This window comes from Pocillopora verrucosa, chromosome 10, assembly GCF_036669915.1.
Source record: "Pocillopora verrucosa isolate sample1 chromosome 10, ASM3666991v2, whole genome shotgun sequence".
NCBI classification, from domain to species: Eukaryota; Metazoa; Cnidaria; class Anthozoa; order Scleractinia; family Pocilloporidae; genus Pocillopora; species Pocillopora verrucosa.
The window spans coordinates 20,244,285-20,260,603 of NC_089321.1; the positions used below are offsets into that span (position 1 = coordinate 20,244,285).

Sequence of the window (16,319 nt, forward strand, 5' to 3'; positions counted from 1 at the left end):
ATATATGATAATGCTTCTTTTCAGTAAACAAAAAAAATGATGATGATGATGATGATGATGATAATAATAATATGAATAATAATAATAATAATCATAGGAAGAAAAAGAAGAAGAAGGAGAAGAAGAAGAGGAAGATTAAGAAGAATAGAGAGAGAAAAGAAGTTATTCGTAACTTAGCTGTACTCTTAAACCTTTACTTCCAGAATTGATCAAAATTTATCTTCTTGCAATTTCATTAAGTCATCTTGTAAAAAAAAGTTTTGAGAATAGACAAGCTTATCAGCCAGAGGGTGTTATTTTGGAATGAGACCAAATTCTCTTGTCTAATTTACAATGAAAAATTATAGCAGTAGATAGCGAAAATGTTAGGAGTTCAGTGGTTAATGAGGCAACTGAAACGCAAGAGAAGCGTAAGCCGGCTGAACTCAAGGAAACAGATTAAAACACATTTTTGAAATTTGGACTAGAGTTTCTGTAACATTTTATCTGTTTAACAACCTGAAACAAATGAATCGTCGAAAAAAAAATTGATTAAATTTACGACTGATGGGTCATTACGAATTATTAGCACCATGGATAGGTGAAGTTATTTGAGTTTAATAAAGGCAAATAACGTATTCCGTAGTGGTGAAAAATGTTAATATAATGTTGAAGAGATGAAATTTTTCATTCACCATGCGGATAATAAAATCAGAAAAGTGTTTATTACAAAGGGAAGATGTACAGGTGAAAAGCGCATCACGCAGTGGTGAAAAATTTCAAAATACATCAAAAACTAAATGCCATTTCTAAGCATTACTTTGTCAGCTAAAAATTGTTTATCCAATTCACGACAATGAGTGGAATTTTCCTCGCTTATGATATATCCTACAGAGTTAAGTTACATTTGAACTGCTTGCCAGCTACGTGCCCACTCTTAGCAACAGTCAATATGATCCAATCAAAGGTGGACGGTGAAGCTGACAAGATTGTTATTTTTAAGAAACCACCCACATTGCAATTTAACCGAAGCAGACTGAATGTATTGATTGAAATCAGCTACATCCTACTTTTCTAGTTAAGACAGATGATTTTATCTCTTTAATACGCCAGAACATGCCCTTTACCTTTGGATAGTCAGACCACCGCAACAACAGGTAAAGTTTTCGTAGGGTTAAAGGAAACACTAGCGGAAAGGTGAAGCTTACGATCCGCAGAATTGTTTTAGTTGTAGGAACAAAGCTATGGATCTAAGAATTTTAAACTAGATTCAGCTTTTAACCACAATCTAAAGAGTTTTTTTTTACAGTAAAGTCCGTTAATCGGTTAATCATTTCATATGAAAATTTACTTGAAAAATTTACGTAACGATGCGACCGTGGAATGGAGGGGGGGAGGGGGGAGGGGGGAGTGGGGCGAAGATAGAGAGAAAGACAGTGAGAAAAACTCAGAAAACTTCGTAAAAATGGAACCTAGAAACCCAATTTCTCATAGGTTAACTAGTTTATTATTTTTTTCCTTTTCGATCACGAAGTCAGTGTTCTAGAATGATGCAGAGGGGGGAGGGGAGACCTTTTCTTCTGAAGAGAGATATCACGGTTTAAGGTATCGAAATGGGTATGGAAAACTACCGCAGATGTTTTTAATAGGGTCCAATGATGGATATACGATGTTGACTTAAGAGAAAAGCGAGAAAACGAGTTTAAGCCTTTTAACCGCGCCAGGAAGTAGGTTCTTTGTTTAAATTGTCTCACGGAAGACATCAATTTTGCCGATTACAGCCTAGCTTCCCGCAAGATCCTTAAAATTATTGGTTGAATGGCGGGTGTATGTCTAGGATCTCCATTTAACTTTTTTTTGGTCCCCTCAGGGAACACGAAAGTGCTTCAAGGAAAAGTTTTCATTGGAGGTGACACATGTCATTCCCTGCAAAATAAATTTGCTTTTTCGTGTCTCTTTAATGTCTTCTAAGATCAGTTAAGTATCACTTGTCAGGTTTTCAGGCGAGATTCATTGTGTTGTTATTTGGTTTGTTATTATGTGAAACCTCCACTGGCGCCGACGGTGGGCACAATTTCAGTAAACCATTATACTGCATATCGTGGAATAAACCTTCCTCTGCCAGATTGTTTTTTAGAGATTAACCTTATGATACTGTAACTTTTTTTGCCTCAAATTTTGCAAAAATTGCTACGTAACTTTGTGAATAATTTGGTTTAGCCAGCACAAATCATTTTGCAGCTGCGACGGTAAGTTCTCAAAGGGCTTTTGAAGAAAAGTAAACTAAAATCAGTTGATAATTTGAATTTAAGGTTCTTCGTGATGAAACTTTTATAAGAAAAACAGATCAATTTGTCTAACAAAAAATGTCTTTAAAGAAAATGAGTTTCCGTGGGCGAATTTTATGCTCTTATTTTGTTTTTCTGGCGTGCAACATCGCCGTCAGCAATAAATTAACGAAACTGTCATCATAAAGCAAGATGTTTTTCGTTTTATCAAGAGCGTACGACTGAGAAAAAAAATTCTGAATCTTCTTGAGGAGTCGAGCATTAGACCTACGGCAAATTTCGCGTTCTGCTCTACTACTAAGCCACAGAGACTCTAGTAATGGTGGGTTAGATCATTGCTAAATGTAGGTTCATTTGTAATTGTTCACGTTTTAAATTTCTCTTTTTCAGAATATATGTGTTTACCTACTTTTTGTTAATTGCGACTTCAAGCGCGTAGGGTCCTAGGGAGCACGAAGGCTTAAAGATGCACTGAAGGTACAAGGCTCGATTCATGCTAGTCCTAGCTCATGGTATTCTAGGTTTTTATTTTTGATAAAGATTTTTTTTGAGTACAGAGCTAGTTTTTCGAGTTTTTCCGCAAAGCTAAGTTAGACTGGTACTGAAAGCTTTTCTTGGTGAACATGGTATCGTGTCGTATCGTGTGGTTCTAGGCTGGGAATATTATACAAACACAATTTTGATCCACACATTCCTTTTGCCTCAATAGGCTTTGAATCTGCGAGGAATTTAAGAGGCCATCTCCTCAATCTATTTTAAGTTATTTCGAAGACTTCTCTAAGACTTCATTTGATACGCTTTGGGATATGAATTAATGATTAGAGGGTAAAATCCCACTCTTAAATGTTAATTGAAGTTGGTGTCAACTTGTAAGATTAAGGCACCGAGCCTTAGCTGAAGTTGTGTGAAAAAGAAAATCCCATGAGTTAGAAAGCTTTATCGAAAAGTATAGCTCGCTGGAGTACTTTGAACACCGCCCGGCTTTACTCCATGATTTTATTTAACTCATACAACTAGACGGCAATCTGATTGAATGTTGTAAAACCAAGATCTCATCCGAACCGAAAATACGGACAAAAATGAGCAACTAAAGACTCAAAACAAAGAACTTATATGAAGCAAGAAATATAACACAGACCAAGTCGCGATTGTTAATGGTTTCCCATCCGATTGGCTGAGAAAGTGGCCAATCACAAAACAGGTAAGAAAGAACTAACTGAATTGAATCCCAAGTTGCTATCGACACTCAGTTAAGAATTTCTGTAAAAGTGGGTGGGTTTTTTTTAAACCTTTTAAAGTGTTTTATCCTGTGCAGATATTACACCAAGTTTAGTCTCAAGAAACTCTTCTCAAAAATATATTTTTTAAGAATGTATGAAGTGATTGTGAATTATAAGATTACGCATGGATTCTTGAAATTTGTCTTAAAAAGTTCTGAACCTGCTCTGGCCCACAGCTTAAGCAGTTCAAGTAAGGGTTTTACAGAAAAGAATCCTCCGTGCCCATGAATCACGGAAAGCACTCGTGTTCGTCCCACAATCACTATTAAACAACCATGTAAAATCTTACCATGAAATACGAAGGTTGTCAAAATCCATAAATTAAACGATTCAATTTAGTCAAAATTTATACGTCGCATTATTTTTTAATTTGAGAGCGACATCACGCATCGATCGTCTAGTTTATCAAATAGCAATGATCCAGTAAAATTGCTGACGATTCCTTCGACATTCTGCAATCCTAAGTCAGTTATATTTATTTACTAAACCTCGACGACAAACGATGGTATTTCTGAGTTTTGGTTATGAAATAAGGTAGCAATACAGCGTTTCATGTTGCTGATAACTGAGAACTGTCCAAGAATTAGAGAAATATTATGGACGAACGGAAGGGAATATTCAGTATTGCTGGCAAATTCTGTGAGCGTCTTTGCTCGTGTATGACTGAAATTTAAACTTAAGAATTTTTTATTGTATTGATAACGTATTCGCTAGAGAGACAAGAGAGTTATATCAAATACAGGGGTTTCTTGTATGGTATAGACTATGATCATGGGTACGACAAGACAAATACATCTTATTGATGACAATTATTTATGATTTTTTTCTGTTTGGTCAATCGAGCTAAACGAATTAACCAGCGACCTCTACGCAGTACTGCGGGTTTAGTAATTGGATGTCAGTGCTTCATTATTAAATATCACTAGTGTTTATTTTCATTTCGGGTCGTTTCTTTCTCTGTTGGCGATAAATATCAAAGTTAATAAGTTAACAGGAGACAAGATAAATGCCCACGTAATAGCTTTAAACGAAAAAAAAGAAAACCATTTACGTATGAAAGATTTAGTCATTTTTGTCTTTTCTTTATGGTGATATTAGGGTTTAAAATGTTACATTAGGTGAAGCTCTGTGATCTGCAGCCGAAAATAACCTCCTTGCCTCCTTTATTTGGAAAGTGATTATAAACATCTCTTAATGTATCAACCAGTCAAGAAGCCCCAATTGTTATAAGTCGGCGAGCGCTTCGTCCCGGCCCGCGGTGACTTAAACGTGCCACATTTGCCTTTCTTTGATTGGTCCGCAACCAGTGGGAAACCAGTTGAATTATTCCAAAGTTTAAAGAAGATAGATGAAAACATTATGGCATGAACCTTTTAAGTTTGCCGCTTGTTTAAAGATAAATTTGGATCAAAAGGAAAAAAATTGCTTATTACCTAGTATGATTCCAAATAATGTCTACATTTGTTTCATATGTAACCACGTTTCACATGCCAAATGATATCAAATCCGGCTGTTGAATTGGTGCCTGCGTGTATTGAACATTTAACTGGCAATTGGAGACTTAAGAAATAGTAACGTAGCGAAATAAGGTATGTAATCGATGGCTGTACATATATAATTGAGGGAAATCCTTTTGTTATGAAAATAAATAACCTTTAAGAAATTACGGGCTGAATTCACATCCTGAAGCAAACTAATCACAAAAGTGTACACGGTTTTTAGGGTCATAGCCTCGCAAACAAAATACTGAAACACATAATCAATTTGGTTTTCAATTTTATTTGTAACATAGCTCGTAAATTTGTCTAATCAAATTCAATTGCGCGAGCGTGCTTCGACGTCAGCAAACAAATCCCTCCAGAAAAAAATTTTCCATTGGGTTGAAAATGTTATAAAACAATTGGTTCATACGTCAGCTGTGTGTTCATCGAGATATGAAGCACTTGGCAAGTTTGGAGAGCACTCAAGAAGCTAGAGTTGCTCTCGGCTACGCCCCGAGCAACTCTTACGCATCTTTCGTGCTCTCCAAACTTCCCGCGTGCTTCATATCTCGATGAACGCACGCTGACGTATGAACCAATTGTTAAATAATTATTAAAGGATTCCAATATTGTAATGATAAAAATATAGGTCGCTATTTTCTTTAATTTTTAAGACTTGAATTTCCACAACGCGTTGCAACTTGGTGCGGGTTTTAAATCTTAGATTGATTACTAAATTACGTCGGCAATCACGTGGAAACGACTTGTAACGGTCTAGAAACAGAACAGGTGGAACAGGTCAAATGCCTCGAGTCAAATTTCACTTAGCTGAAAAGCTAATAAATATTCTGCACCCTTATTTGAAAGCATGTTTATATGAAGCTGTTTCCTACTTAGATGAACACAGAAAAGGGTAAATAGCAAGATTAATTTATATACCTGCTCTTAACACAAGTTACTTTCCTCAGGATAGATCTTGTTTGTGTTTGAAACAGCCATCTGCTTTGTGGTTGCTATCTAATTTTTCCCTCCATGTATTCACGAAAAAGATTTTATGAAATTTATTTAAATGAAATTCACGTCTACAACTGCTTTGTTTTAGCATCTAATTTGCACCTATTCTAGCTTCAATAAATAGACCTGATAATTTGCGAAAGGGAAGACCGCGGAAAATGCTGGAAATATGCAGTTAATGTGCTATCTGTACGCTGTGGTGCAGATCAGCTTCATAGGCTTTAGTGCATTTTAGATAACCTTGATGAAATGTTATCTACCACAAAACCAAAAAGGCAAATTATGCGGCAAAGGTAGAAGAAAATTTCTGAAGTTTCTGAAGAATAATCTAGCAGCAACTGTTTCAGCAACTGAAGGCTATTAATGAAAAAACTCCAGAAAAATAAGGGTAATTCTTACCTTTCAAGCAAACCCACTTTTCGCCTTTTATATTTAAAAAAAAACTCCTTACTTACAGTCAGACTGGCGCTTTGTAATGACTCTCAGGAAAACATTCAATAATATATTAAATAATTTGAGCAGGTGATATCACGAAGATCCTACGATTTGTGTTTAGTAGCGAGAATCTTCAGCCTCTCCTTTAAATCATTAGGAAAAAATCAACGATCTACTCTCACTTTTGACGAGGAAATAAAACGCTTTCAATTTTTGCAAATGACTCGCCACATGTGGGTAATTGTTTATTAATTATGACCGCGAAGACACCACCACGTTTGGGAGGAGTTTTAGAGGGAAACATGCACTAACTAACTTTAAATCTTTCAGTCTTCAGTTGATAGCTGGAGTAGATTCAGAATCGATTCAAGTGCCTTATTTTCTGTTGACTTGTTGGCAGCCAATGTTCGTTCTTTTATTATCTCTTATGCTAGAGGCGCCAGGTTTAATTTTGTCAAAACCAGCCTTATGAATTAGTGATCTTAAAAGCTTTAATTTTTAATAATTTAATGGAATTGTAAAGATTTATAACCTGGTTCATGGTGTTTCCCCCCAATGATAAACATCGTTTTACAGCATGCTATCTCGGGCATAAAAAACGAAGCGGTTCGGGTGATTTTCGCACGAAATATTCTGGTAAGTTTAAAGGTGCATAACCCGCGATGATTTTTTTTTTTTTTTAAATTTTTGTATTCATGAACTATTCGTGTGCCACTTAGCCCCTAAAATAGATGAGGCTAAAAAGGAACTGCTAACTTTTAGAACCGCTTATTGTATGTGTAAAATACTTTGGATGGCAGTATATTAGTAGGGAAGATATGTCGCAAATTCTTCAAGTGGATTGCCGGTTCTTGGGTTCTGAATCAACTCAAGTGTGAATAGAGGCTCAAATTTCTTTTTTCTTTTAGTGGATACAAATCGAAGCAAGCTGTGTTTTTTTCTTGGTAGTTGAACGTATTCTGTGACGCTCAACACTGTTTCAATTTTCGGGATTTTAAAAGAGGCTCGCGTATTTAAATGCATATTTACCGTTCATTCGGAAATTAGATACTTTGTAAAGTGCCCTGTAAATATGTCTTCTCATGTTACTGCGTTCAAAGACTGTAAATTCATTTGTATTCGCAAAGCAGCAGATGGTTATAAGCTTTTCGTTAAAGAATTGTTTAAAATATGCAGGTCAAATATAATCATAGTGAGCATTCTAGAACCAATTCGAAAAACCCAATCATGCCGCAAACTTGCCAAAGGTTTATACCCAAAGGCATTGTGCCTTCCGGGAGTGTGTTTGAAACAAATAACCAAATAATACTGCACGAAACTAGTTGTGATGAGATTTGGCATAGAGCTAAAAGAATTGTGGGATTGTCAGTCGATACCAGAATCAGTTTTCAGAAACGTTGTTGTTGTGCTATATTCAGTCGACTCGTTAACCCCTAAGAGTAACTAACACCTAATATCTCCTTACAGTTTCACCGCTGAATCAAACATTATGGTCACGAGAACGAATAAAATTATTACCAACTATGGAATATTTTATTGTTAAGCAAATTCTTCTTGATAGTAGCACAGGAATTGAAAAGAGAATTGATGCATGCTAGTGTGAGGGTGGAAAGGTTGAAAGTTGGATTATCATCAGTTCTTAATAATGATGATTTGAAATGGTATCAATAATGATTTTATTTATTTTGATTTGTCTTTGTCGCTCATCAGCCGAAATATAAATTTATCTTCCTTTCTTTCTTTTATCTTCTTTTTTCTTTAATACTCACCCCCTCCCGCCCCTCCCCTCTCACTGCCTTGACTCTAATTTGCATATGTTAAGAATAGTTCTCACGGTATGTACCTCCCACCGAAAAATAATAAAAAAAAAACAACACGTAGACCTGTTTACATAGCTCGCTGAAATTAAGACAATTGAATATATTGCGAAACGAAAGCCTGAAGCGAGGATTATCTGCTGTACTCTGAAGAGAATAGCGGTAGGGTATTGTTTGTATATACTTTTTAAAATTTTTTTTGTAAGCTAGAATTAAGGTAAAACACTCGATTAGACGTCATATCATTTCCGCCTTTACACAGCTCCCTTACGTGGATGAAAAGAAAATTCACGCATTATTCTTTCCGGGAGTTATAAAATCATTGAATCATTACCAATTTTTCAACGCAAAAAGAAAAACTCTGCATTTTTTCCGACATAAGAGGCGTTTATCATTTCGTATCCCACTGTGATATGTGAAAAGATAGCTTTCTCAATAGTTTGAAGCTTCTGAGATGACGGTGCTTTACGCGGTTCAATAATCTCTCTTGGAAGCAGGGATTTATTAAAACTTTGGTAGTTTGCCTAAATGTCAGACGAGCTGAAATTTGAAATACAATACAGTGGTAGGATTTAATAACAAGGATATGACAGAAGCTGTGGCAAATTAGAAAGTGAAATATGGGTTAAGTTAAGCCACAATTTTGGTATATATGAATGGATGAATGAATAAATGATGAGATGACAGGAGTAGAGACCCGTGTAAACACATAGAATGTTCTGAAGGTAACGGAAGAAAAAAAAAACATAATTGATTCGCATCCATTCGCTTTACTAAGCTTCGTTTCTACGTGTTACCCATGTTGACTCTCTGCGTTGGCATCGCTGAAGGAAAACAAATCGTGTCAGTGAAAATTGCTAGAGGTAAGATTTATCATTCCTAGAAGTGGTCTCAGAATCCGAACAAGAAAAAGTCGCAACAATTTTTCAAAATTCCTACGCAACTTCGATTTTCCTCTTTTTTTGCCAGCATTGTCCGTTTTTGTTTTCACGCAGTACTTTGGTTGGGTTAATTGAAGTTCAAAAATCGTTTCTTATTCATTTCTGAACTGTAACAGTTCACGATAATTCGCTAGTCAGTCAAAAACGTTGACTCAATCATTTTAAAATACTAGTTTTAGTCTCGGCTAATAGTTTTTTCGAGGCATTTAACACACATTACCACATTAAGGTTTTTGCCTTTTTTTTCCTTTTTTTTTGAAGTTATTTTTATTAAAGAAAAAGTTAATCTGTATGAACTCCATGTAATTTGTCATAACGGCAGACATCTTTTGTAAGTACATTACAATGGGTGCAGCAAAAACGTAACATGTATAATATCTTTTGTTTTCCTTTTTAATAACTTCGCTTTGAAGCTGAAAGATCTTTACATCTCTAGGTTTGGAAAATTTCGAGTAACTTCAGTGTTCCCACTTTTAAATAAACGACCAAACAAAGTTTAATTACATAATCGGTGCAAAACAATTTCAAATCATTGACGAACCTCAGTGATGCTCGAGAGTGTGGTAATTCTGTTTGAGGCCCAATAGTTCAGCGTGTGCAAACAAAATAAAGGGCAAAAGAATAGAAATGCAGTGTCAATCCTTTACATTAATGATTTTGGGCGCAGCTAGTACGACCTAGTAATACTTTCTCGATGAATTGTAGCACGTTTAGGGTAACGCATATCTTAGCTTTTAAGTCTGCTAATTTAAAATATTCCGACAGGAACCGTTAAAAGATAAGTTAACAGTTTGGACGAAGTGTTATCCATAAATAATTCTGTCATTTCTAAAGCGTGCCTGTATAATATTAAAATCAGCTTGGGCATTAGTAAACAACGAGAGTGACCTAGCTCAATTACTAACGGGAATCATTTTCAAACATCTTTTGGCAGGATGCCTAGCTGAATAAGAATAATTCTGAACTAAAATAAGATTTCTTTTTGTCAATTAAAATATAAATATTTTCTTATATAAGTTTGCTTCCTCAAAAATAATTGTATAGTTTTGTTGAACCTCAGTAATTTACTTCTGTAAACATCGTTCAAAAACTATGAACCGGAATAATTCAGCGTTCAATCAGCATTGTTTTCAATTGGCAGCTTTTTCTAGATCGCCTACGGTAGCGAAGCAACTTGTCTTGGTGATCAATAATTTACAACCGACAAAAGTATACCAAAACATATGCAAATATATAGATATGTTTTAATTTTTTTTTCTTATTTTGCCTTGCCCGCCAAGCGCATTAGGCCGAATTTCTGCTATCATTTTCGAAGTACCAAGAGGTCGTCCTAAAATTACGGAAAAAATGAAAACAACAATGCAAAAGGGAAATGGCGTTTTTCGCAATTGGGTTCATTCAACCTGGTGCTATGCAAATTAAGAAGTTTGAATTTTTGTGGTCGGAGATGTGTTTTAAACTAATTTTATTTTTCGTCGTGAATAACATGAAAACAAGTCACGATATGATTATCATTGTTTGGGTTTGCTCGGTCAAAACCTACTGGTTTTAAACTTAATTACGGTTTCTATAGGGTGGTTCTGATGTTCAGAATTTTCTCGAGTTGCAAGTATTACCTGTGCGGTCTTCTTAGTAATGGACTTGATTAAAGTTCGTCTGAAATTTGTAGTCTCCAAAAGAACTAAAATGGTCGAAGTGTTTAGCTAAACGCTCTAATAAATAGGGATTTGGATTTGCTTTTACTATTATTTCAAAATTCACCGCAACAGAAGTTGTGAATCCAACGCTACCTACAGTAGTACTGTGAGAGAGTTAGCGCACGCACTATGCAATACTGAACAGCGGTACATTCTGACATTTGTGCGACTGGCTGAATATTTAGCGCGTTAAGCTGGTTGTTTGAATTGCTAATATTTTTGCTTTGACTGATCATCATATAAATTGTTTGACATAATGTTTTTATTTTTGGAAAAGAAAACTTGAATTTGAAAGGAACAAACTTCCATTTTCAAAGAAAGATTAATTTAGGTACATAATTTGCTAATAGCTGCGTCATGGACTATTAAAATGTTGAGATCGTTCTAAGCACTACAACAGAGGCTCTGATATGGATAGATGTATCATCATTAATAAAGGTTTATAATTTAGGAAGAAGCTTTTGTTACTTTTCTTAATGAAAGAAAAGAGGGGTTTTTTCACGTGATAAGGTCGCAAAACTTTCATTATGTAGATAAATATGAACACAGGCAACGAGATACCCGGCTATTGGTGTAATCAATATTCTAAACTGTTTTATCGTGTGAGGCTGATGTGAAAAGAAAAAAGAGCTTTTGCAAGATGGGAGATGGGAGAAATTTTTTTGTGTTTTAGTTTTTTAGATTTCCTTTATCGCACTTCAAATTTTACAATGGTGATCCGCTGTGTTCCGGTTTTAACAGCTTATGAAATACTTTGCCCTTTAAATTTTGAATAGCGATGGAAAATGTAAGATTTTTGGGTTTATTAGAACCCTGGGAACATATTGTGAATAAAATTTTTGGGCGTTCAAGGCATTATTAAAAATGAAATGCAATAAACTCTTAATAAATTCTCATATAAGACACTCCGAGAACATAACATGAAATTTCCAGTGAGATTTTCATAGAGCTTGCGTACATATGTTCACCATTTTACGTTTCTGTGCAAACAAGAGAAAATTAATAACTATTTATTTTCAAAGGAAAAATTTTCCCTGATTAATTTAGGTAGATAAACAAAGATATCCTCAGGAATAGTTCGTCTAGATTTTAAGAAAATGACTGTGTCCAATATCAGTGAAATATTTCCTAGAAAGTATTAAGTATAGTATAATTTTTTTTTGCCAATAAAGGCGACATCGCAAATTGTTTCCCTTTTTCCCTTTCTCTCATATCAAAATATTCAAATGATTGAGCTAGATTAACATAGCTGACCATTTTATTTTACAGCTATTTTTAAGATATCACCGTAGACAGCCGATGTCAGATACAGTTTTAAAAGATATTACATTGTGGCTGGCGGGGTTGATTTAAAATGCAAATCAATATTTTTAACAACAGCTGAGGATCGTTTATGTTTATAGGTAAAACTAATTTGTTTCATTTGATCGGGGAAAGAAATTAAAAAAAAGTACAGAAATAACAATGGCATCCTGATGCGTTCAGTAAAATCCATTTTCTTTTCATTCGGCATTTGGAGGAGAAGAGTAAAAAATAAAACGTGAATAGCAGGTAAGTCAGTAACACTTAAATTCAAGGTGGTTAATGATTGGAGTACAATTTGATATTTCCTTCTTAGAGAATAAGTTTGAAATTGACTAAATGGAAGTTTCCAATTTCAATAAATATAAGTCATGTCGACTATAGCCAAAACCAAAATAAGAAACTAAAACTATGAAGGCAAAACCATGTTTACCACATTTTTCAAAGCTACAGATCTCCCCCAAAAGGCAAGCGTAAGCTGAGTTTTCTTAACTTAATATAATTCACTTGGGTTGAGAGATATTCTTTACTACTACTACTACTACTACTACTACTTTCATAGCTATATTTCAAAGGTTATGTTTATGAAAACAGTCGTATAACTATAAATTCGTTTCGATGGGAAATTTTTTCTCTTAAAGGATTGGAGTCATCGGGATTCTGCCTCTGCATGTTTTTGCGTACATCGTATAAATTCAAAAGCATTAGCGCCAACAACTTGCTTCCGCGTTTGCCTTTTTCCAAAGCTATAAATAAGGAGTCAACTTCAATTTTTTTAATATTATTTGCTATATAATCAAGCAAAACATGATCCTAGAAAAACATAATCACTTTCTCTCAAACTGTGATTTTAAAAGTTTACTGCACGGGGTCTTTTTCATTCGGATTGCTATGAGTTTAAAATAAATAGAAACACCAATAATAATTTTTGAAGGTAAGTGGGACTCGCATGGTGTTTTGAAAATGCTCGCATTTGGTGGTGAATATGACAGCATGTTAATAGTGAAAACAGTAAGGCGATAAGATGTTTGCCAACTCAGTCACCATTTGGCGAAAACCAAATGTTTGGTTTTTATTTTTTTTCATCTGTAGGTTTTTTCAAGGTTAGAAAAATAAAAAAAATTGATAAATATGAGATGAAGAAAATGCAAGGAGAGTTCCAAATAAGCTCTTCTTAAGGCTTTGTATACCTTTGTGAGGATTCAATACCCCATACTGGGAGTAGGCAACGTTTGATTAAACTAAGATGTTATCAAAACATAAATTATTTCTATTGGTAGTGGCGAGGTCTCTGCACATCACTCTCTTTACATTGGTCTATTAACTTTTTCGAGCAAAAAAAAAAGAGTGAATAAAATTGGAATCCTTGCATTTTTGACATATCTCACGAAAACGAAGATAAGGGGTCACATATGAATGAGCCCACATTTGCATAAATTGTATTCAAAAAAGAGACATAAAAAATTATTTTTAACTTAATTGAGCGACTGCAGAGAGATTTTAACTTTCTTTTGATCGACACTACCATGGATCCATTCAATCCGACTATTAGAGTCTAGTCATGAGGAATAAATGAATTTAATCATGAATGAAAATATCAACAATAAAGATCAAGGACCCGACTTGCAATCCCATTGGAACTTTTGAATAATAATCATAGTAAATAAAAATTAAAATCCGAAGACGACAGATGACAGTAGTGGAAATTATAACCCATAAAATGACTCTAAAAAAAGTTGTTTACTCTCGCCGGGCTGTTAAATGCATTTTTAACTGACTTGAAGATATTCTATAATTTTGTTAATTTTTGTTCTACGAAAAAGCAACGTTACATTTTATTCTTTTTGTTTGGTCTGTTCCCAAAACATGGTCACAGGTTAACAATAATTTTTGATAACAAAGCTTACTTCTTTAATCCTGGATCTTTGAATGCACGCCTTCTGAAAGTTGCATAACTTATTAATGATTAGATAATTTTGAGTGAGATATATTTATCCCAAAATGATAGCGATTCTTAGAGGATCGTAATGTTGTGCGTTACTGCAAAAGAGGCAAATTATTTACCAGGGCTGCCCTCATGAAGCAAGCACTATCTACTAAAATATGTCCGGGGGAATTTCTCTTCCGGTTTTTCCGAGAGAAATAATATCTCAGTCAGTAGACAATTATTTATCAGCGAAATAACAAGTTTAAAAAAAGAAATGAAGGGTGACGTCATTTGCTTGTATTGTGAAATGAGATTCATTTATTTTGGTCGTTTGATTCTATCTTTTTTCTTTAGTGAATCATTTTGCTATAAATTTGAAATACTTCAAAAGAATGCTAGGCTGTCAAAAGCTGTTTATGGTATTTTAAAATGTTTTTTTGTTTTTTTTTTATTATCAATGTACGATCTTAATTTCCAGGTCACAGCAATACAGAGTTAATCAATAACATTTAGAGACCCTTTTTTATTTGCCTGCAGTATTCTAAGGGATAAAAGTTTATTCCTGAGTTATTATTCGTCTCAGAGTTCATTGTTTATCCGTTTGGTGATCCAAATGACTTAGATACCTAGATGAAAACCAAATGCCGGTTTAGGCTGCCAGTGAAAGATCTTATGATAATATCTGGGCACAATTATTTTTCAATTGGAAAAAAAATGATACTCCATTGTTAAAACTCCTATCAACGTAATCACGTGAAATACAAAAGCATTAGAACCAACACAGCTGAAAAATGGAGACAGATCAGCTGACGCCTAACCAAGCTAAGGTTATGAAAAAAAAACCAAGGAAAGCTCATGTCCTGTCAATCACTTCATAAAGGTCTTACCACCACACTAGTGTTTGCTGTTTACATATAGAGAAAAATTGTGAAGTGATATATTTTTTTTAAAAGAGGTCTTTGTTCGCACCTAAACGTATGCCTTAGTCATCGTTGATATTTGCATCTTTCTTCTTTCTTTTTAATATTTGAAGGTAATAATAGTTAATTATGCATGCTTCTTTCCTTGTTTCATTTCAAACGGTTTTTTTCATACATGGAATTCATCAAGATTTGTCCAAAAGCATCTATGAATTTTTCAGATTATAGAACTCTCACATCTTCGAAATTCTACAAAGCTCGGGAAAATTTAAAAAGTCTTGCTTTACAAATTGTTTTGAAATCCTCGATTTCGCCTCCACAAAACTCCTTCTAGAGCCACCACGAAGACTATAAATTTTTCAGATTAAAGAACCCTCACATCTTCGAAATTCTACAAAGCTCGGGAAACTTTGAAAAATCTTGCTTCACAAATTGTTTTGAAATCCTCGATTTCGCCTCCACAAAACTCCTTCTAGAACCACCACTAAGACTGGATACATCAACAAAAAATATCTTCATCCTAATTAAGAGGTCTTGTATGCTTTGGTCGTTGTTATTGTTTACGGTAATTTAGTGTTAATAGCTAAGTTGAAAACGTAAATTGACCACCGTAAAGAGTATGCTAATAGGCTGACGTTACAAGCGTTAGCCCTTCGTCATTCGCTCTGAAGAAGGGCTAACTTTTGAAACGTCAGCCTTTAAACTCTTTACGGTGGTCAATTTACGTTTTCAACTCAATTGTTAACACTTAATTACCTGTTATACTCTCCCACCGACGCAGCAACACAGTTTCTTTAGAAACTTACCCCCTTTATTCATTTGTTATTGTTTACTGCTCCTTCTTCATTATTAATTTTTGAAGGTAATCATAGTTAATTATGCATACTCCTTTCGAATTCGTTGTTGTAAGTTTAAGCGGTTTTTCCATACATTCCTTTTTTTCTAGACGTAAATGTTTATCAGATCGAAGCATGTATTACAAATTCAAAAAACAACATAATATTTTTTTCAAGTTGGAGATAAAAGAATTCGAATGGAAATGCCGAGATTCTACGATTTCTTTGTCTTTTTTTTTCCCTCATAATACATCCCCATGTGGCCACAGACAGCTAATTGCTGGTTGTGTCTAGGATTTGAGCGCCTATGCTCCGGGATCATTTTCTTCTGAAAGTCCCGGATATTATACGGGCCTGAAACCATATTTTGAGATCTCTATCTAAGGAACAGTATATCGAACT

General features: G+C 34.6%; 1 protein-coding gene across 9 annotated transcripts in view; it reads left to right on the forward strand.

Moving 5' to 3' along the window:
• The first annotated feature begins 1,030 nt into the window (after positions 1-1,030).
• LOC131774850 (gamma-aminobutyric acid receptor subunit beta-4-like) overlaps positions 1,031-16,319 on the forward strand; it is a 28,707-nt gene continuing 13,418 nt past the window's right edge. Inside the window, exon 1 of one of the 9 annotated variants that reach the window (XM_066173098.1) lies at positions 1,031-1,136. The gene's annotated coding sequence lies outside the window, so the exon portion shown is untranslated. Of the gene's footprint in view, positions 1,137-2,494; positions 2,590-7,056; positions 7,114-8,424; positions 8,457-9,033; positions 9,158-12,374; positions 12,484-16,319 lie in introns of those variants that run through there. The other 8 variants (XM_066173095.1, XM_066173097.1, XM_066173102.1 and 5 more) reach the window with 8 other exon arrangements.